The sequence below is a fragment of the Aquarana catesbeiana genome, linkage group LG04 (genome assembly GCF_042186555.1).
Source record: "Aquarana catesbeiana isolate 2022-GZ linkage group LG04, ASM4218655v1, whole genome shotgun sequence".
NCBI classification, from domain to species: domain Eukaryota; kingdom Metazoa; phylum Chordata; class Amphibia; order Anura; family Ranidae; genus Aquarana; species Aquarana catesbeiana.
In genome coordinates this window covers 387,225,825-387,247,019 of record NC_133327.1, presented here as the reverse complement: position 1 = coordinate 387,247,019, position 21,195 = coordinate 387,225,825, and the positions used below count along the sequence as shown (strand labels likewise).

At 42.5% G+C, this 21,195-nt stretch overlaps 1 long non-coding RNA gene across 1 annotated transcript in view; it reads left to right on the top strand.

Annotated features, from left to right (window-relative positions):
* The window catches only part of LOC141141524 (uncharacterized), a 65,996-nt gene extending 47,355 nt beyond the window's left edge, over positions 1-18,641 (top strand). Inside the window, exons 3-4 of the long non-coding RNA XR_012244116.1 lie at positions 17,715-17,740; positions 17,928-18,641. This is a non-coding gene — a long non-coding RNA (uncharacterized lncRNA). The remainder of the gene's footprint in view (positions 1-17,714; positions 17,741-17,927) is intronic.
* The last annotated feature ends 2,554 nt before the right edge of the window (positions 18,642-21,195 follow it).

Here is a 21,195-nt window from a genome sequence, read left to right as displayed (position 1 = left end):
TCAGTTTTTTTGGGAGCAGTGATTTTTTTAATGCTTAAAGTGAAACAATAAAAATGAAATATTCCTTTAAATATCGTACATAGTATGCCTGTGTAGGGGTACCCTTCAGGTCTGGTATGGATTTTAAAGGGAACCCTGTGCCAAAATTTTAAAAAAGTGGCATAGGGGTCCCCCCAAAATCCATACCAGAACCTTATCCAAGCACGCAACCTGGCAGGCTGCAGGAAAAGAGGGGGAGACAAGAGAGCGCCCCCCCTTCCTGAACCATACCAGGCCACATGCCCTCAACACGGGGAGGGGTCTTTGGGGTCTGTTGTTAAAGGGGGCTTCCAGATTCCAATAAACCCCCCATCCGCATACCCCCACAACCACCGGGCAAGGGTTGTGGGGATGAGGCCCTTGTCCCCATCAACATGGGGACAAGGTGCTTTGGGGTCAGACCCCAACGCACCCTCCCCATGTTGAGGGCATGTGGCCTGGTACAGTTCAGGAGGGGGGCGCTCTCTCATCCCCCCTCTTTTCCTGCAGCCTGCCAGGTTGCGTGCTCGGATAAGGGTCTGGTATGGGTTTTGGGGGGACCCCTACATCATTTTATTTTAAATTTTGGCGCAGGGTTCCTCTTAAAATCAGGTCTGGTATGGATTTTGGGGGGACCCCTACACCTTTTTAATTTGGCACAGGGTTCCCCTTAATTTCCATATCAGACCTGAAGGGTCTGGTATGGATTTTAGGTGGACCCCCACCCAATTTTTTTTTATTTTGGTTCGGGGTTCCCCTTAATATTCATACTAGACCCAAAGGGCCTGGTAATGGACTGGGGGGGAACCCATGTTCTTTTTTTCAATGAGTTTTATCTATATTGCCCAGATCCGACAATTCATTACAGCCGCGATCAGTTTTAAATGACAATTTTTCCTTTAGAAATGTAATTTTGCTGTGGTACTGTTTTAAACACGGAAAAATGCACCTCTATGCAGGCATACTAAGGACACCCCCCAGGCACAATATTTAAAGGAATATTTCATTTTTATTGTTTCACTTTAAGCAATAAAAAAATCACTGCTCCTGAAAAAACTGACGTTTTTAAAAAACAAATTGCATTGATACATGTCCCCTGGAGCAGGACCTGGGTCCCCAAACACCTTTTATGACAACTTGCATATAAGCCTTTAAAATTAGCACTTTTGATTATTCATGTTCATGTCCTATAGACTTTAATGGTGTTCGTGTGTTTTGCCAAATGTTTTGCCTGTTCGCATGTTCTGCTGTGAACCGAACCGGAGGGTGTTCAGCTCATCCCTATTCACTAACTCAGCCAGGCCTCAGTGAATTACCTTTTGCGGGCAGGTGCCTCGGGCCCCTATGATGTAGAAATAGTTCCAGTGCTAACTATCCTCAACTCGGCTACTGATCCCAGTAAACCCTCTTCTGGCCCTGCCAGCCCTCTTGGCTGCAGCTGCCTCTTTCCACTGTCCTTCCCACAGTCCACTCTTCTGGTTCTGCACCCATTTCAAACTGCAAACTCCCAGTTCTCTGAGGTGTGCCTCCCCAGTCCTCCCAACTGTGCTTCACTCACCAGCCCTCCTGGCTGCGACCTGTTGTCCTCTCTGGAGTCTCTTAGCAGTGCTCTCTCCTGCTGGACTCTCTTTGCTCTCTCATTTGCCTCTCCTCCAGGATCTCTTCTCCTCCTGGCTGCACCCGAGCCCAGGTCCAAGGTCACCCCCACCCAGACTGGGGAGCTCCCTGTGGGCCCCTGACAGCCTCCACACTCTCTCTCACTCCAGCTGTTCCACCTGACAACTCCTCCCCAGCTGGGCTGATCCTGGGTATTTAAGGAGGCCTGCCCCCTGCACATCCAAGTTGGGGATTGATCAAGGCCCCTCAGAATACCCCAGGCAGCTTCACCTCTCCTCTCCTCCTCTCTTTCTAGCACCTTATAGAAAGAAGAGGGAGGTGGCAGTGATGCTACCTGTGAGTTACCCATCCCTACCCTGAGCCACTCCCAGCCTAGAATGAAAGCAAACAGGCCTAACCACCAGCTAGGCCTGCCTAAATTTTCCTACTCTAAAGAAAAATCTAACCTCTAGCACTTATCTAACTAGAGAGTGGTACATATGAATACCAGCCTACATACTAGTCAGTAATCAGTCCATAAGATTTCAATATACGTCCCTACAGAAATAAAGTGATATATTGATACACATGTCCAAATAATAGTGAGTGACTGTACACCCAAGTGCGCCTTCCATCATATAGATACAAGATGTGCCCTTACCAGATAGCACATTATATGAGTCTAATCATGGAATCACACATCATAAAGGATCCATCCACTGGAGGTAGAGAAGGGTAGCGTCACGGCCATTGGTGCTGGTCAATCACTCTTTCTCATGGAGGTTTATGTAAAAAAGGCAAAAAGTCACCACGTAGTGTAAAACCAGGGTGGTTTTATTGAAAAAATGCCATTAAAAATGACCACAGGTCCAATACAATGTAACAAGTGGATAAAAAGGTTCCCACATAAAAATCTGCAGATCAGAGTAGCGTGGTATCGCTGGACATAAACTCCACCCTACTAGTTTCATCATAGATGATGTCAGCAGGGCATGGTGGAAGACACCCTTGGGTGTATGGTTGCTCACTATTATTTGGACACGTTTTGCAACAATATATCACTTTATTTCTGTATAGACCTATATGGAAATCTTATGAACTGATTACTGTCACTTTATTTCATTTCACATGTTATATTATTATTTTTGTATTTAGTGCAGCAATTGTTGTTTATATGTATTTTGACACAATTTGATCTGTTGTGTATTTGCCAACAGCTTGCTTTTTCAGGACAGGTTTACACTGGTACGACACGACAGTCGTACGACTGTGGATCTGACTTTGCCCTGCGACTTGAAGTCCGACATTCGTCCGACTTCAATGAACGGAATCCGACTTTGATCCCGACAATACCAGGCACTTTGTGTCTGGTATGAATCTTTAGGGGAAACTCTACGCCAAGTTTAAAAAAAAAATGTCATGGGTTTCCCCCTCCAAGAGCATATCAAGCCCTTTGGTCTGGTATGGATTTTAAGGGGAACCCCCACGCTCCCCCCAAAATCCATACTAGACCTTTATCCGAGCATACAGCCCGGCAAGTCAGAAAAAGGGGGTGGGGATGAGTGAGCACACCCCTCCTGAATCGTACCGGGCCATATGCCCTCAACATAGGGGCTGGGTGCTTTGGGGCCACGCCCCTTATGACATCACCACCCCATCATGCCCTGGATGATGATTTCATAATGGGCGTGGCCTCTGGGTGATGTCCCGCGGTGACTCCGCCCCATGCCAATATAAGTAGTGGCACACCGCACACCCAGCATTAGAGTGGGAGAGAGCATCATGTCAACATTGAAAGAAGAACAGAGGGAGAAGACAGTGGAGAAGGAGCGTCAAAAGAGCGAGAAGACAGTGGAGAAGACCCGACAGAGGCAGAAGACAGCGGACAGAGGGAGAAGAACCAGAGAGCTAGAAGACATCAGCAGACAGCAGAGAAGATGCAGAGAGGGGAAAAGAACCGGCAGAGGCAGAAGACATCAGCGGAGCAGGCTGGAGCTGCCTTAATAAATTACTTTAAAAACCTGTGTACTGTGTTTTATTTTTGACACTTTTTTCAGGTGAATGGGTAGGGGTACAATTTACCCGATACTCATTCACATAGGGTGGGGGGCAGGCATCTTGTTAAAGGGGGCTTCCAGATTACGATAAGCCCCCCGCCCACAGTCCCCAACAACCAACGGCCAGGGTTGTCAGGAAGAGGCCCTTGTCCTCATCAATATTGGGTGCTTTGTATATGTATATATGTGTGTGTGTGTGTATATATATATATATATATATATATATATATATATATATATATATATTTTATGTGTTCATTGGTCAGGGTAATGTGGTTATCTTACCAATGAGCATGGATAATACTATGTTTTTCCCCTGGCCAGGGATCTACAGGACACCGCTCCGCCATCTACCTCTTGGCTTGCATGACAGACTGGGCGATATTATCTGCTGCAATTTCCACACCAGCTGTCTGTTTAAACCACTGCACTAAATCTAACAAGTGCCATACCCATTATGCAATTTATGACATCTGCAATATCCTGAATTAATCGTTTATCAGTGTCCTGCATACTATCTGTCCTTTGCAATTTTATATTTTCTGCCAGGTCCTTCCATCTGCCCCCTGCAGCTACATATGGTAGTCTAGGTCTGAGGCTCTGCTGCGGGTGCCCTGCGCCTGTCCCTGGTGACCTACAGATTGAATTGTGGCGTTATAGGTAACAAACTTCTGTCCCTGAGGAAGCCATCACTGGCGAAACATGTCGGACATCTAAATACCTACCTACGGAACTGGCCGCTACACTTTCAAGGCCAAGTCTCGTAACAAATTTCGCTACATAATTGTTTTTAAACACATCTGTTTATGATGCACACCCTGTTTCTGTGATAATTTTTAAGAATTTTTTGTTAATAAAATATTTTTGGTTTTTATCTTAGTGTAACGTGTATGTTCTGGTACCGCTATAATCCCTGTACTTCCTCTTCTCAGTTTGATTTTTCAATCTATTGGGATGAGGTGCCGTATCATATCAAGGGTCACCCAGCCATTTTCAATCCTATGTTTTTAGGACACAAACTATAGCTAGGGTTGTACTTACTATGGATGACAACAAAGCAGACCCCCCCAAAAAGAGAATAAACTGGACCATAGGGGTCTGCTGGAAGAGAAGGTCATTAAGGTCATTAATTTTAAGGTCTAGATTTATTGATAAAGGGTATGATAAAGGAACACTCAATGGAATCATTCAAAAACTGGGAAAACGGGATAGAGATCAAGTTATCTCCAATGGCATTCATCCAGATAGGTTAACACAGTATTTTGGTCTAACATATTTTACGACTTACTCCTGCCAACATCATGCCATTAGGGGCATTTTTAAGAAACACTGTCCGGTTTTGATGAATGAACACATTTTGTGCCCACTGTTACCTAATAACCCCAAGGTCATTTTTAGGGGAACTAATAATCTGAGGAATAGGGTGGCACCAAATGTAATAGATCCACCATTGAGGCCTTAATTTTTCATGGAGATGAAAGGGTACTATTTTTGTGGAAAGTGTAGGACGTGCCATCTTAACATCTTGACTGGTAGGAAAGTAACTAGTTTTAATTCTGCATGCACAGGAAAGTCGTATGATATACAATCTTTCATCACTTACTCAACACAACATGTGATGTTTTTAATCTGGTGCCCTTGTGGCCTTGATTATGTGGGTCGTACCACATGGGCCCTAAGTATCAGGTTAGGGGGAATACATTGCAAACATTATAAAGAGTTTCCCTGGACTGTGTCCAAGCACTATGCCCTTAAACATGATAAAAATCCCACAGGTACTATTTTCATAGCTCTTGAGAAATACATCCCCCACTGGAGAGGAGGTGACCCTAAGAGATCTATTTCAAGGGCAGAAACAAGTTGGATTTACTGGTTAAAATCCTATTCCCCCATGGGCCTGAACATTGAATGGGACATTCATTGTTACATCAACAATAGTTGAAACTGTATTATTGTTTACTCTTGAATGTGAAGTCGTTTTTCATGTATATGTTTTTAGTTAGTTTGGCTATTTTGGCTATCATGGCCTAATCCACTACTATTACTTTCAATTCAATACGATTCAATCTTGAATTGTTAACCTAGGGGGATTCCTTAAAATGAATGTAAAAGGGGGTCTTCATTTTTGACTACACTAGTTTGATTATATATTTACAATTTTAATTCTATACAGCGTATCTATAAGTGTTAATGGGGTCATATTGAGGATTAGGATGTTGCATTAGTCATAGCTTCAAATGAGGTTTGAGGGCCTTTTTTGTGAGATTATATAATAAATTAGAATACTCCCTGGTGTGAATATGTATTTTATTTAATTTTTAAACATTTATTTTGTGAATATTAATATTTAATTTGTACACAGATTGTGCCTACTAATATCCTGGGAGGATGTTTTAGTATGTAGTTTATAATAAGAGCTGTGTCTCTGGATGCATTTATGTCTAAATGTTCCTTAATTCATTGTCAGTGAAGTGCTAATTGGTAACCGTCCACTAGATGGTGTGGGGAATGGGTTGGCTGTTATAGCCAATGTAATATCTTGAGGAAATACTAGTCAGCTTGGCGATGGGGACCTCCTCCTTTGGATAATTGATGGTCCAATCATGTGGATCCTCCCGGGCCCTTAGAGGTATGTATAGGCGTGGTATGAGTGTGTGTGCATGCCTCTGATGACGTCGCGTATGACAAAACGCGTAGGTCGGAGACACGTACACACGCTACCATGCATGCGCGATTGATGGTCGGCCATCATGCTTCCTGGAACCATGATTGTATTACCACATGCTTGTTTAAGCCTACCCAATATGAGTGTCACTCTATTTTTAACAATAAATAGCTTAAACGATATTATGCCATGTGGATTATTCTTTATTACATGCTTTGTGATTCATGGCCACCCCGGAGGGTAAGTCATTGCTTCCTGGTCTGACTCGTTCATTGGTTGTCGCATATGGGATGACGGGTGTGAATGTACGGAATATCTTGATCCTTTGGCTTGGATACTGTAAATAAGTGCATTTGACCACTCTTATTAAGGGGTCACATGTCCTCTGGTAAGTACGGCTGCATTTACTTTGATTGGTTACACATATTCCTACCTTCATCAAACTCATGGTTGGAGGGACTTCTTTCCCATCCTGAGTGTTCATCTATGTGCAATAACATTAACTGTTTTTGGATGCCCAAATGGGATTTCACATATGAACTTTTTCACTTATCAATTTTTGTGTATATATATATATATATATATATATATATATATATATATATATTTTTTTTTTTTTTTTTTTTATTGGATTTATGCATTGATCTGTACCCACACATTTGAATTTAGCGCTGCACTGATTTTTTACATATAAACTGGGATGGGTAGAAAAAGTTTTTTACAGTAGGGTATGTACTTCTATTTCCTCATTGAGCCCTCCTGGCACGAGGGTACCCAAGGAGTATATTCAGTTCGTTTCCTGCTGGCACAAACATTTGAAACATTCAGCTGAAGGGAGTGATTAGGGAATGGCTTCAATGGCCCAGACTTTTAAACCAGCAGTCGATCTGTTATGATGTTCAAGGAAGTGATGGGGAACACTGTGCTTATTGCGACCTTTTTCTATGAAACGATTATGTTCCCCGAACCAGGCTCTAAGTGCTCTAATAGTTCTCCCAACATACAGTAAGCCACATGGACAGATGAGACAGTATACCACATAGTCAGTTGAGCAATTGTGGAATTATTTAATATGATAAGTTTTCCCATTGTGTGAGAACATTTTTTGACCATGCTCTATGAATTTGCATGTTAAGCTCAACTTTTTTTGCACTGATACATGCCCATTTTGTGGTGTTGACTTTTTCTTACTTGGTGCTATTTTACTCTTTATATTCCTGGCCGTACAATATGATACTTTAGGTTCTTTGGTGAGGGAGGACTGTAGAGACAAATCCTCCAGAAGTATTGACCAATGTTTTGACAGAATAGCCTCCATTTTCTTATGTTGGACATGAAGTTGAGTGGTGAAGCATGTCGGTTGTGATGTATCGGATGTATCCTGATGTTTAGGGTGGCAGGAAGTGGGATTGAGATACTGTTTAAAAGCTTCATTGACAAGATAAGCGGGGAACCCCTTGTCTATGAATTTTTAAGCAAGAAGGTGTCCATGAGTGATATAATCCTCATACCGAGTACAGTTTTTTCGTAGACTGCAATATTGACTCCGAAGGATGTTGTTGACCCATCTAGAATGGTGACAGCTATGATAATGGAGAAAAGAATTCCCCACTGTAGGTTTAACAATTTTTTTGTGTTTATCTGCCTTTCCTCGTGACATAATTCCTGGTCTAAGAAGGCTAGAGAGTCTTGGGCCTGAACATGGGTGAAGGATAGCCCTAATGTATTATTGTTGCAGTGCTTCTACAAAGCTCTCTATCTACTGGGGGGGCACTCCATATGATAGCAATCTTGTCAATATATCAACCATAATTTGCCCCCATAGCTGTGCCATTGATCTGTACATAGAATGTCCCATTGAATTCAAAATCATTGTGTTTCAGACAGAAGAGAAGGGCTTCCAGAATACAATTGGCTTGTCTGGGGTTGGTGTTGGGGTCTTCTGACAAGAAATGTTCTACTGCTCGCATTCCCACTTCGTGGGGGATAGAGGTGTATAGTGCCGTAACATTCATATGGTGTGAGCATATCCAATAAATGAGTTCTGTCACGAATATAGGAGGGCAGATTCTGGGCTAGTGGTTGGAGAAATTGATCTATGTGTAGCATGCTGGACTTAAACAGGGCTGCTAATAAATCTAGTTGTGCTAGGTGGTAACTAGCCTGGCTAATTGGTAGGTTGAGCCACTGATTCCTGTTCTGAGTTTGGTGTAGTCTCTCTCTTCTGCCAACAGGTGGCACTGTTGCTTTTGGCATTAGAATGATGGATTACCATAAATTCAGGTAATGGGCAACTAGGTTGTCTAAGCCAATCAGCAGGTGTTTCTTTAACTGCTGTGTATGCTGAGATAGGCAATTTATTTGGAAGATGTCAGGTGATTGGGGTTCTTCCCACCCGAGGCTGCAACCTTAGTGGGTCTGTGTTGAGAAGCTTCTGGTTGCTAGACCTGAAGCCTGAGGCCTATCCAGGAGGCATGCTGGCTGCTAGGTCCACTTAAGGCCTATCCAGCAGTTCGGTGCTCTGGAAAGGAGGAGAAGCCAAAGTTAAGCCTAAAGCCTGGGGCAGAACCGCATATGTTAGAGACTCAGCCTGAGGGGAGCTTGATCATTGTCAGAGGTAAAGGAGAAGTAGTTGCCACAAAGGGACAACCATTCCTGTTACCAGAGGCAAGTTTGGAAGGGTTGAAGTTCTGAAGGAGTACCAAAGCAGACGCTTCACTAGCTGGGGACAGTGAAGTAGTGGGAAAGCTTCAGTAGAGACACTTTGGGAAGGCAGCAGGTAGCTGTGAGTAAAGCGTGAAGTAGCTGTAAGTAAAGCTTAAAGATAAAGTACAGTGGTTAGCTGTGGGTGAAGCTCGGGAATCCAGCGGGTGGCTGAGAGTCCAAAAAGTCTAGTGAAAGATGGCGAGCTGAGCTTAAGGATCCACAGTGGGATACTGTGAGTTAAACTGGAAGATCTACAGTAGGATACTGTGAGAGAGTTTGTTGCCATAGGAGACAGCGGTTGCTACAAGATACAGATTGCTGCATTGAGCTTAAAGGCCAATGTTCTGTATTGCTGACTCCCTAGTTCTATTTTTGTCTTTGGAGTGTGCTTTAATTGCTAATGCATTTGCGTAACGGTGTCCTGTGCCCTAAACCCTCTCTCCCCAACGTTCCTGTTAACAGAAATAAAACTCTCTTTGGTAATTTTTACAAAAAGTGACTGTCGCCCAATCTTTTCACCTTGCACCACACCCACTATGCCTAGTAATCTGCACCATGAGGAGGAATGTCATTTCTCCCTGGCTCTGGGGGTCAAAATCAGGCCCTTGAAAGTCGGGGAGACCGCTACATATGTATTTGGAAAAATCACTAGTGACACTGTCCAAAGCAGCCACAATAGGGTGGCCTGGTGGATTATTTAGGTCTTTATGGACTTTAGGCAGATGGTAAAAATATGGTACCTTGTAGAAATCCTTTTTCAAAAAAGAGGCCTCAGTTTTAGAAATAATGTTTTCATTTAGTGCTCTATCAATAAGTAAGGTGGCATCCTTAGAAAAAGCTGGAAGTGGGTCACTTGCTATGATTTTGTATGTATGAGTATCGAAGAGAAGTGCCTCTTTTATGTAATCCTCTTTGTTTTGGACCACTATGCCACCCCCTTGTCTGCAGGCTTGATAATAATGAGATCATTATTGGTAAGGTTTTTCTATTCTTTGTATTCAGGTGGTGTAAGATTTGATTTTTTAAGTTCAGGTGAGGTTTGATTACATAATTTTCTAAATGATTCTTAATCCTTGTGCTGTTAAATAAATTTTAACCTCTACACTTAGGTGGCGCTACCCTTCTCTCCTCTTTTTTTCATCTTTAATGCAGAGCTGACTGTACTCTGAGGATAGCTGTCGCCTCCAATCTCCTATTTTACATGGACACATATACACTATTCCTTAACCATTTTATTATACATAATACCCCTTGATTCAGCTCTCACTTTGTGCCAGGAGATAACGTTTTTGTCTCCTCTTTAAGCTCTGCCTGTGCTACTCCCCTTTGCCTTTGGTGTTTGTCCATGTGCCACTGACCTGTGTTCCTACATCCTGATCCTGACCCTGCACCCTGATCTTAATTCCTTAGCCACCCGCCTTGTCCTACTCCTGTATGCTCTCTGCCTGTCCTGGCTTGCTCCCTGATCTTCCGAGTATGACCCTGGCTCTGACACAGCAGTGTTAATTTAGTCGACTAAAACGACTAAAACATTTTAGTCGACTAAAATGACTAAAACATTTTAGTCGACTAAAGTCGACTAAATGAATAAAACATTTTAGTCGGCTAAAGTCGACTAAATTAATACTGTTTTAGTTGAATAAAATACGACTAAAACTAAAAGCCATTTTAGTCAAAAGACTAAATGAGACTAAAACTAAAATGCCATTTTAGTCAAAAGACTAAAATGAGACTAAAACTATCAGTGTTAGCTGCTGGAAGAAGATAAGATAAGCTCTATCTATCTATCTATCTATCTATCTATCTATCTATCTATCTATCTATCTATCTATCTATCTATCTATCTATCTATCTATCTATCTATCTATCTATCGCCAAGAAGAATGCAGAAGAAAAGAAGAAAAAAACTGACCATGCTGGGAAGGATGTGCTTCAATGCCTTAGTGTGGTCAGTTTGAAATAGGAAAGCAGGGGGACTGACAGGATCACCAGGTATTTCACACAAAGGAGCAATACAAAGAGAACAGGATACCTTTTTCATAAATGAACATGGTACAACAGACACATATCAGTAATATGAAATGTTGGGGTAACAAACACTTTAACCACCTCAATACAGGGCACTTAAACCCCCTTCCTGCCCAGACCAATTTTCAGCTTTTGGTGCTCTCACACTTTGAATGACTATTACTCAGTCATGCAACACTGTACCCAAATGAAATTTGTGTCCTTTTTTTCACACAAATAGAGCTTTCTTTTGGTGGTATTTAATCACTAATGGGTTTTTTAGTTTTTGTGCTATAAATAAAAAAAGACCGTAAATTTTGTGAAAAATTGCCTTTTTCTTTGTTTTTGTCATAAAATTTAGCAAATTAGTAATTTTTCTTCATAAATTTTGGCCACAATTTATACTGCTATATATCTTTGGTAAAAATAACCCAAATTAGTGTATATTATTTGGTCTTTGTGAAAGTTATAGAGTCTACAAACTATGGTGCCAATCACTGAAAATTGAAAACATCTGATCAGGCCTTCAGTACATCAGGTGAATCTCATTTCTTGAGGTACTAACAAGTCAGAAAAGTACAAATACCCCCCAAATGACCCCTTTTTAGAAAGTAGACATTCCAAGGTATCAAGTAAGTAGCATGGTGAGTTTTTTTAAGGTGTAATTTTTTCCCACAATTCTTTGCAAAAGGAAGATTTTTTTTTTTTTTTTTTTCAAAATTTTCATATTAACTGGTTATTTCTCTCACAGAGCATATGCATACAACAAATTACACCCCAAAATACATTCTGCTACTCCTCCTGAGTATGGCGATACCACATGTGTGGGACTTTTACACAGCCTGGCCACATACAAAGGCCCAACATTGAAGTAGCACCATCAGGCGATCTACGAGCATAAATTGCACATCTCATTTCTCAACCACCTATTACACTTTTGAAGGCCCTGGAGCACCAGGACAAAGGAATTGTCAACAAAATGACCCCATTTTGGAAAGCAAACACCCCAATGTATAATCTATGAGGCATAATGAGTCTTTTGAACGGTTATTTTTTTTCCAGAAGTTTTTGGAAAATGTGGAAAAAAAATAAAAACGCATTTTTTTTACACAAAGTTGTCCATTTTATAAGATATTTCCAACACATAGCAAAAATGACACCCCAAAATACATTCTGCTACTCCCCCTGAGTATGGGGATACCACATGTGTGAGACTTACACAGCTTGGCCACATACAGTGGCCCAACATCCAAGTAGCACCATCAGGCGTTCTAGGAGCATACATTACATAGATAATTTCCTGGCAACCTATCATTTTTGAAGGCCCTTCATATTTCTAACACATAGCATGTACATACCAAGAATTACAATCCAAAATAAATTCTATTGCGGAAAGGATTAAAAAAAAAAGTATTACCTGTGCTTTTAGTAGTGTCCACAGAAGAGAGCACTGGTCCAGGCAGCAGTCAGGGATGTGCTTAGCGACAGCAATAACTATCCAGGCAGCAGGCAGGAATATTGTCTATAGTCGGCACAGCACAGTCCATAGGAATTGTCCAGGCAGAGACAGCCAGCACAGCCATAATATTGGTCCTGGTACACTGTTACCTGCAGACACACATTATTGTACCGCTCTCCAGCCCTTCATAAACATACTGCCTCTTGCTACAGCGAATTATTTGCATAGTCCAGGTAGCAGGCAGATGTGTGGTCCGTTCATGCGGCAGGCAGAGGCATGATGGCAGTAAGTCAGCAGAAGGCTGAGGGCCGCAATCGGGTAAGACCTGTGCACAGGGGCACAGGGGTAGAGGCTTCGACCCACCCAAATCTCTATGAAGCCTCCGGACTCCAGACCCTAATCCGGAAATTACAAAACCGGGAGAAAACAAAAAAAATTGTTATCTCCATCCGGAAAAACTTTTCTGGAGCCCCTCACATATGTGAGACCCCTGTGTACTATAGTAGCAGGGCAACAGATCAGTCCAAGTGGTAGGCAAAAGCATAGTCCATAAAACAAGCCAGGGTCAGTTAACATGCAAGCAGTCCAAGCGGTGGGCAGAAGAGTAGTCACAAAACAGGCCAGGGTCAGTTCACGAGCAAGCAGTCCAAACGGTGGGCAGAGGCATAGTCAAAACAGGCCAGGGTCAGTTCATGTGGAAGCAGTCCAAACGGTAGGCAGAGGCATAGTCAAAAAGCAGGCCAGGGTCAGTTCACATTGAAGGCAGTGGCATGGTTATTTTGGGGAAGCATGGAAAATGATCAGCGAAAATGGGGAAAATATGGGCTAATAACTTGGGGATGTATGATACAGTTCGAAGCATTCACCAATGCAAAGGCCAGGTTGGGAGGGACACTGGGGACAATGGTAGCTTGTATCTTTTCGAAAACCTCTTCTGCTGCACACACGACATTTTTTTTGCCGTCTTCGGCCTGCTTCCGATGGTGGAATGTTGTACAGGAAGTGGCGTTCATGAAGTCGGCTAACAGCATCAGAACGAGGTAATTCTGGGAGGGGTCTTTGTGGATAGATGAGGGACGTGACTACTTCTTCTATGAATTTTAGGAAGGAGGCGGGGCTTTCTGTGGATTTTGTGTAGATTATGTAGGAATTGTAAATGGCCAAATGGATTAGATATATTGCTACCTTCTTATACCAGAATCGGGACCTCCTTATTGACAAATAGGGCTGAATCATTTGGTCATTGAAATCCACCCCCCCCATGTAGAGATTATAGTCTTGGACACATGTCGGTTTTTCAATGGGACCTCGTCTTCGCTGAACTACAACTGCAGTGTCATCATGAATGGTGGACATCATGTGCACGTTCCTGTTATCCTTCCACCTCAAGGCCAGCACTTCATTACATCTCAGTGTTGCTCTTTCCCCCTTTTTCAGCCTTTTGTTCACAATGGATTGTGGGAAGCCCTTCCTATTTTTTCTTGAAGTTCCGCAGGCCAGGGTTTTTTCAATATAAAGGTGTCTGAAAAGGGGCAGGCTGGCATAAAAGTTGTCCAGGTATATATGATAGCCTTTTTTTAGAAGTGGGTAAGCCAGGTCCCATACAATTTTTCCAGTTGTGCCCATGTACGCCGGGCACTCAGGGGGCTGGAGCTGGGAATCTCTTCCCTCATATATGCGGAATGCATATAGATATCCCGTGGCTCTCTCACACAGCTTGTAAAATTTGACTCCATATTTGGCTTTTTTGGTAGGAATATACTGTTTTATTCCTACCGGCCTGAAAATGGTACCAGGGACTCATCCACACATATGTTCTTCTCGGGGACATAAAGTTCTGCAAATCGTTGGGAAAATGAATTTATTAGTGGGCGAATCTTGTACAGCTTATCGGAATATGGATGATTGCGGGGAGGGCACTGGGTGTTGTCGTTAAAATGAAAGAATCTCATAATCATCTCATATCGGGACCTGGACATAGCGGCAGAATACATGGGCATATGGTGGATGGGGTGGGTGGACCAATAGGTATGTCCTTCATTTTTTTTTGTAAGCCCCATATTTAGGGTGAGGCCCAAAAACAATTTGAACTCCTCCATATTCAAATCTCTCCACTCAAACGGACGGGCATAAGATGATTGGGGGTTGCTGGCAATATACTGCTGGGCATACAAATTTGTCTGGTCCACAATGAACTGCAGCAAAGTGTCGGGCAAAAACAGGTGAAAAAAATTGATCTCTGTAAAATTTTGGGTGTTGGCCTGCACACCTGGCTGTGCTGTGAAAGGGGGAATATTTGGTGATTCTGAGTTGGAAGGCAGCCATGTTGGGTTGGCAAGACCATCTGGCATATAGGTAGCGGCCCTGGCTCTTGGGGGACGTGACACTCCAGTAGTTGGGGGAGTTGAATTTCCTGTGCTGGAACTCAGGTGTGATGTGGCAGCACTGGTACTGGGCATTTGTGCGAGGGGCCTATCTCTGGTGGCAGCACTGGTACTGGGCATTTGTGCGCGGGGCCCATCTCTGGTGGCAGCACTGGTACTGGGCCTTTGTTCCTGGGGCCTATTGCTGGCGGCAGCACTGGTACTGGGCCTTTCTTCCTGGGGCCTATTTCTGGCGGCAGAGCTGGTACTGGGAATATAATCCCGGTTGCTGGCGGCTTCCTGGGTTCCAGAGTGTCGTGCCCTTTTAGCAGGGACCCATTCTTCATCCGAACCATTGCTACTCTCGATCGGCTCAAATGCCGAACTTGTTTTGGAATCAGAATGGGACTCTGATGAGAGCTCCCCGGTGCTCTCATCAGTCATAGAGAGGATCTGGAACGCCTCCTCACTTGTATATCCTCTTTTGGACATGGCTGTGTGGCGGGTAGCTGTGCGACAGGTGACAGATGGGTGGCAGGTGACGGTCACTGATGGGCTGTGCGATGGGTGGCAGGTGACGTTCACTGAGAGGTGATGGTGTAATGGGCGATGGTCACAGATAGTTGACAGGCGACGGTCACTGATGGGTGACAGGTGCACCGCTGATGGTCACTGATGGGTGACAGGGTACAGTCACTGATGGGTGACGGGTGAGAGGGCACGGTCACTGATGGGTGACAGGCCACGGACGGTGACAGGTGATAGTCACAGATTGTTGACAGGCGACGTCACTGATGGGTGACGGGTGCACCGCTGATGGTCACTGGTGGGTGACGGGTGACAGGGCACGGTCACTGGTGGGTGACGGGTGACAGGGCAGGTCACTGATGGGTGACGGGTGACAGGGCAGGTCACTGATGGGTGACGGGTGACAGGGCACGGTCACTGGTGGGTGACAGGGCACCGCTGATGGTCACTAATGGCAGTCTCTATGTGACAGGTGCACTTTTTATGGGGTGACTGTTGGGTGACAGATGACAATTGGGGGGGGCGATGGGACAGAAGTGGTGTTGGTGCAGACACTACAAATACAAAGATCTGTAACTCACTGCTCCTGGCTCTTCTCTCCTCACACTGGAAACGGTGTGTGAGGAGAGAAGGGCTAGTAACAGCTAGTGACAGGTCTTTGTTTACACTTAGTGATCGGCTGTGAATGGATCACAGCCGATCACATGGTACACAGTACTGGCCAATGGCTGTAAACTATCGTCGGTGACGAGCAGTGTTCCCGGGGAACACGCCGCCACCGACGTGCACGCGCAGCGCGCTCACGATCGCGCGCATGCGGCGTGCAATGCGGGATGTACCATTAGTGATCGGCCGTGACTTCATCACGGCCGATCACGTGGTAAACAGCCATGCGCAGTGGCTGTTCACCCCTGTCGGTGACGAGCGGTGTCTCGGTGACACGCCGCCACCGACAGTACAGGGCTGCGCGCTCACGATCGCGCGCATGCCCTGTTTAAACGGCGGACGTCATATGACGTCCACTCAGAACAATAGGCTTACCGTCCGGCCGTCATATGACGGTGGGCGGTAGGCTAGCGGTTAATCAGTACCGAACTTGCAAAAGTACTCAAAAATGTACAGTTAGGGCCATATAAATTTGGACACAGGCACAATTATTGGTTTTTTTTAGGTATTTATCAAAACATATTCAAGCTATAGTTGTATAATGGATAGGGGCTGAAAGTGCACACTCTCAGGTTTTTGTACATCCAAATCGGAGGAAGGGTTTAGGAATTACAGCTCTTAAGAATAGCCGACCCCCTATTTTCAAGGGACCAAAAGTAATTGGACAATTGAATCAAACAATCTGTTTCATGGCCAGGTGTGGGCTACTCCTTCGGTATTTCTTCATCAATTAAGCAGGTTCTAACACTGACATGCAAAGCATAGAAAAAAGTTATTTTTAATACATTTTTTACTTTCACGAGGGGCTGCCGAATACCCTATGTGATACAACAGAGTTAAGTTCTTTATATTGAGGCATTAGGGTTCTTTTGGACCATGGTGTCTCCTCTACCCCCACTGATCTCCCTCCACCCTCCATCCCAAATCCCCCTGCAGCAATTCTCTTGCGCAAACACACTTACATCCTTACTGACCTCCACACATGCTTAATGTATTACATCTCCAGAAAAGGAAAGGCACATTGGCAAAAAAGTAAACAAAAAACTTTATTCCCTATAATATATTGACCTGTACATCATTCTAGAACAACATTCGGGTCACATAACCAGTGACAGGTTTATAAAAATAAAAAAGTAAAGAGCACGTTTCCTTCCTTTTACACCAAAATTATTTAAAATCTGACATTTGTTCTTTCAGTTGAATCAAGCAGATTGAAGCCAAAGAAGATTTTCAAATGTTTGCTTATCATTGTCTGTGTGTATCCTTAGACTTTTCCATTTTGTTTTATTGTTAAAAAATAGGCATTTCAGAAATAGCATATTTGCATGGTTCAAGTTAACATAGGTGTAAAGGCTGTATGTCCAAAGGGAGTTTCAAATCATAGCATTTGCAAAGCATTTTTTTATAATTCATACATTTGATTAATTTTCAAATGATTCAGTATGCATCCTACTACTGTATCGTACTTATAGCAGATATAATTCTGCATTGCAATATGTAATGCGGGTGAGTGGATTAAATTATGGGTGTAATAGTACTGTGTATATTAACATACAGGAAGCCTTATTTGTTGTGCTGAAATGTGGAATATTTGCTAAAAGCGGTATATCGAGCAAAATAACAAGTGATAATATTTCTTTACTCAACAGAGATGGAAAGGTTTCATGCTTCTAAGGTAAGAAATTGTACCTATTGGTTTTATCATCTGATTTACAAATCTTTTTTAGAAACAAAAAAGATATTTCAGGGTGCTAAATGTAAATTTTGTTTTATTTTAGTGAAAAAAGTGATAATAACTCTGGCTAAGTTGCATTCCTGCGTGTGTCTCTTGTAGATGATATTTCTCTTGTCTTCCTTTGCAGTCGCCAGGACAGGAGGGAAAAGGGAATCTCTTCAAACTAAGAACAGCATTTTGTACAGACTGTATCGTCTCTGCTGTTTTAGTATACAACAGGCAGATTTTTCCTCAATTCTTGTTTGATCACTGGTGCATAAAGTTAGGAGAAATATCCTCAGAAGATATACAGGCTAGACAACTTTCCCATGGCCCTAACCAACCTCCAATATCGTTTTGACTAGAATCTGCTATAAGGTCACTTTAGCTTTTTACTTTTGCTACAAACATATTAGGCCCTGTTTAAATTTGGAAATTTGGAATTGTCAGCAGAATCCCCCACAGAATCATCCAAATCACGGCAAAAGGTGCGATGCATATTTGCGTTTGCGTGGCAAAATGCACACTTAAAAATTGCACATAGGGCAGCCCATCGAAGTGAAATGCACAACACATGGAAATGCGTGTAAATCATGATTTAATATACGCGAACGGGAATGCTCACTCCCATTATGCAAGATCTGAACAGTTATCATATTTAATTTGCCACAAGTGATGTGAGCTGGGAACCAGGATAGTAACCTCACCAGAGTTTCCCAAACTGTTTAAATGTTCTTTGCCTGAGACCTCCCTTTAACCAGAGATGGTATAAATATAAGATGAATATTAAGTTTTTATGTAAAAGTTTGGGGGTCATTTATTTTTGTAACAATTGCATAGAAATAAAACTTAATGTAAATATTAAGAAGCGTTCTTTTTCTTCCTCTTCTTTTTTTCATAATTGATCTTCAGTATAACCATCCAGAATTCGTTCAGTATGTTATTAATTCTTTAGCATCATCGAGATTATTACGTTTATTTAATAAGACAGCACAAAGGACTAGAGTAAACTGAAATGTGATTAATTGATTTGAGTTACTGCACTTTGTACAATATGACTGCTCTCTGGAATGGTCAGCTAAATAAATATTTTTCTGTGTGCCTACTTTAGGACAATAAGCAATATGTCCAATAATCTATAGCATACAATCAGATCTCTTTCACTGATCAGAACAATAATGTAAAGTCTAATTGGTTACTATACTTTGTACATCATCCCTGATCGTTTTACTGTCTAACATAGTGTTCTATAAATTTTAGTAATAGGTTTTATTATTACATGAACTCTATTGAAAAATCATGTTTGTCATTTTATTTAATACATTTCTATTTGGTCGAGTAAACTCCTATATATTTTTTTATTTTAAGGACGGATAAAGCATTGTGCTATGTATGTTACCTTGCAAAAAATCAATGTATTTCTTAAAAAAAAAAAAAAAAAAAAGACTGTAAAGCTTGTAGAGGAACACAGTAATTCACAATGTTTAAATCAAGACATAATGTCTTTGCCTTAGTAAGAATGGCACTTAAATGTTTCTTGGCTGCCAACAATGGTTGTGAAACATATGCAGTACAAGAATTTCCTTCTTTCTGAAAACCAGAAGCTGACCAGGCTTCTGCCTCATCAGTCAAGCTTATTGACCTCTGTCTCCATGTAGTATTGGACTGAGATATCTGCCAACTCATAGGGAGCCGCATGTCAATAGAAGAGTCACTGTAGCAAGAATTCCAAAGTGGCTGTCAGCAGAGCAGTGTACTTTTGACTACCTGTCAGTCTCTTGCATGAAGACAGTTTTCTAATAGCATCAACAATACACCTCTTTAATGACTTTTAGAAAAATGACAGTGGAGTCTTGCACGGGTCATGGCTGAAATACTAGTTTATATTTGTTGCAATTGTAAATTTTAAGGATTTGTTCACTGTTTAAAACGAAGAAAATGGTCCATTGCTGTTTAGTTTAGAATTTTCTCTCTGTCTCTTTCTCTCTCACACACACACATACATACGTATATTAAATGTGTAAACATTTTAAAAGTCTATATACAGCTTAGAGCAAAATAAAGTGCATTGCACACTATTTAAGATTAGGGATGGGCCGAACAGACCCCTGTTCGGTTCGCACCAGAACTTTCGAACACCACGAAAGTATGGACCTGAATAACGAACCCTATTAAAGTCAATGGGACCCAAATGTCAAAAATCAAAAGTGCCCATTTTGAAGGCTTATATGCAAGTAATTTGGCATACAATGGTTATAGAGGTCTGGGTCCTGCTCTGGGGGACATATATCAATAAAAAAAAAGTTTGTGAAAAACGTCATTTTTAAATGAGCAGTGATTTTTTGATTTTTAAAGTGAAAGCATAAAAATGAAAAATTCCTTCCAATATAGTGCCCAGGGGGTCCCCTTAGTCTACTTGTAAAGTGGCAGATCTGTACCATGTTTAGAATATGCTGCAGCAATAATTGCATTTATAAAGCCAAAAAATGAAATTTTTCCTGCAAGCTGCCTTTATTTTGCCCAGCAACAGCTGGGGAGCCACAATGTAGTACACTGGGAACAAGATTAGAGATTTTTTGGATACATTCTGCTGTCACTTTGACTTTGGATAGAAGTAACGGGTGCGTAAAAATTGGTCTTTGGGTGTCGGTGGCGCCTTCCCATCGTAACTCTATAGAGGTAATCTTGATGAAAGCAAGAATTGGCCTTGCTGTAAAAAATTGCAATGATATGCACCTGTCAAACAGGTGCAGAAAAATTGATTGAACACCCTCAAAGCTAGGCAGCCTCGAAGTCCTGCAGAGATTCCACATCCCAAAAAGACTTAATCAGTGACATCGGCATCAGGGGCTTCATAGCTGGTAATCCAGGACTGATCCATTTTTATAATAGTCAAATGGTCCACGGAGTCTGTGGACAGACGCGTTCTATGATCAGTAACAAAACCTCCTGCAGCACTGAATGCCTGTTCCGAAAGCATACTGGATGCAGGGCAGCCCAACAACTCAATAGTATACTGGGCAAATTCTGGCTAGTGGTCTATTCTCATGACCCAGTAAGTCAGTGGATCATCAGCTGGAAAGCTCTCCATCTCTGTTTTGTCCCCGAGGTAATCGTCCACCATGTGATGCAGACGCTGCCGATGGCATATGGAAGCTGACAACCCTGGGTGGTGAGCACTAAAAGAATGACTCACTTAGGCGGATGCCTTCTCCAACGCTCCTCTCTTGACAAACAGAAAACTCAAAACTATGTTTTTCACGACACTGTAACCTACTGGAGTCAGGAAAAACGTTCAATAAAATCCTCTTTAAAGTGTCCTCAAGAGATTTTATTTTCTGCACTCTCTGTGGGGACGGGATGAGTTCTGAGACCTTCCCCTTATAACGGTGGTCAAGGAAAGTTGCCATCCTGTA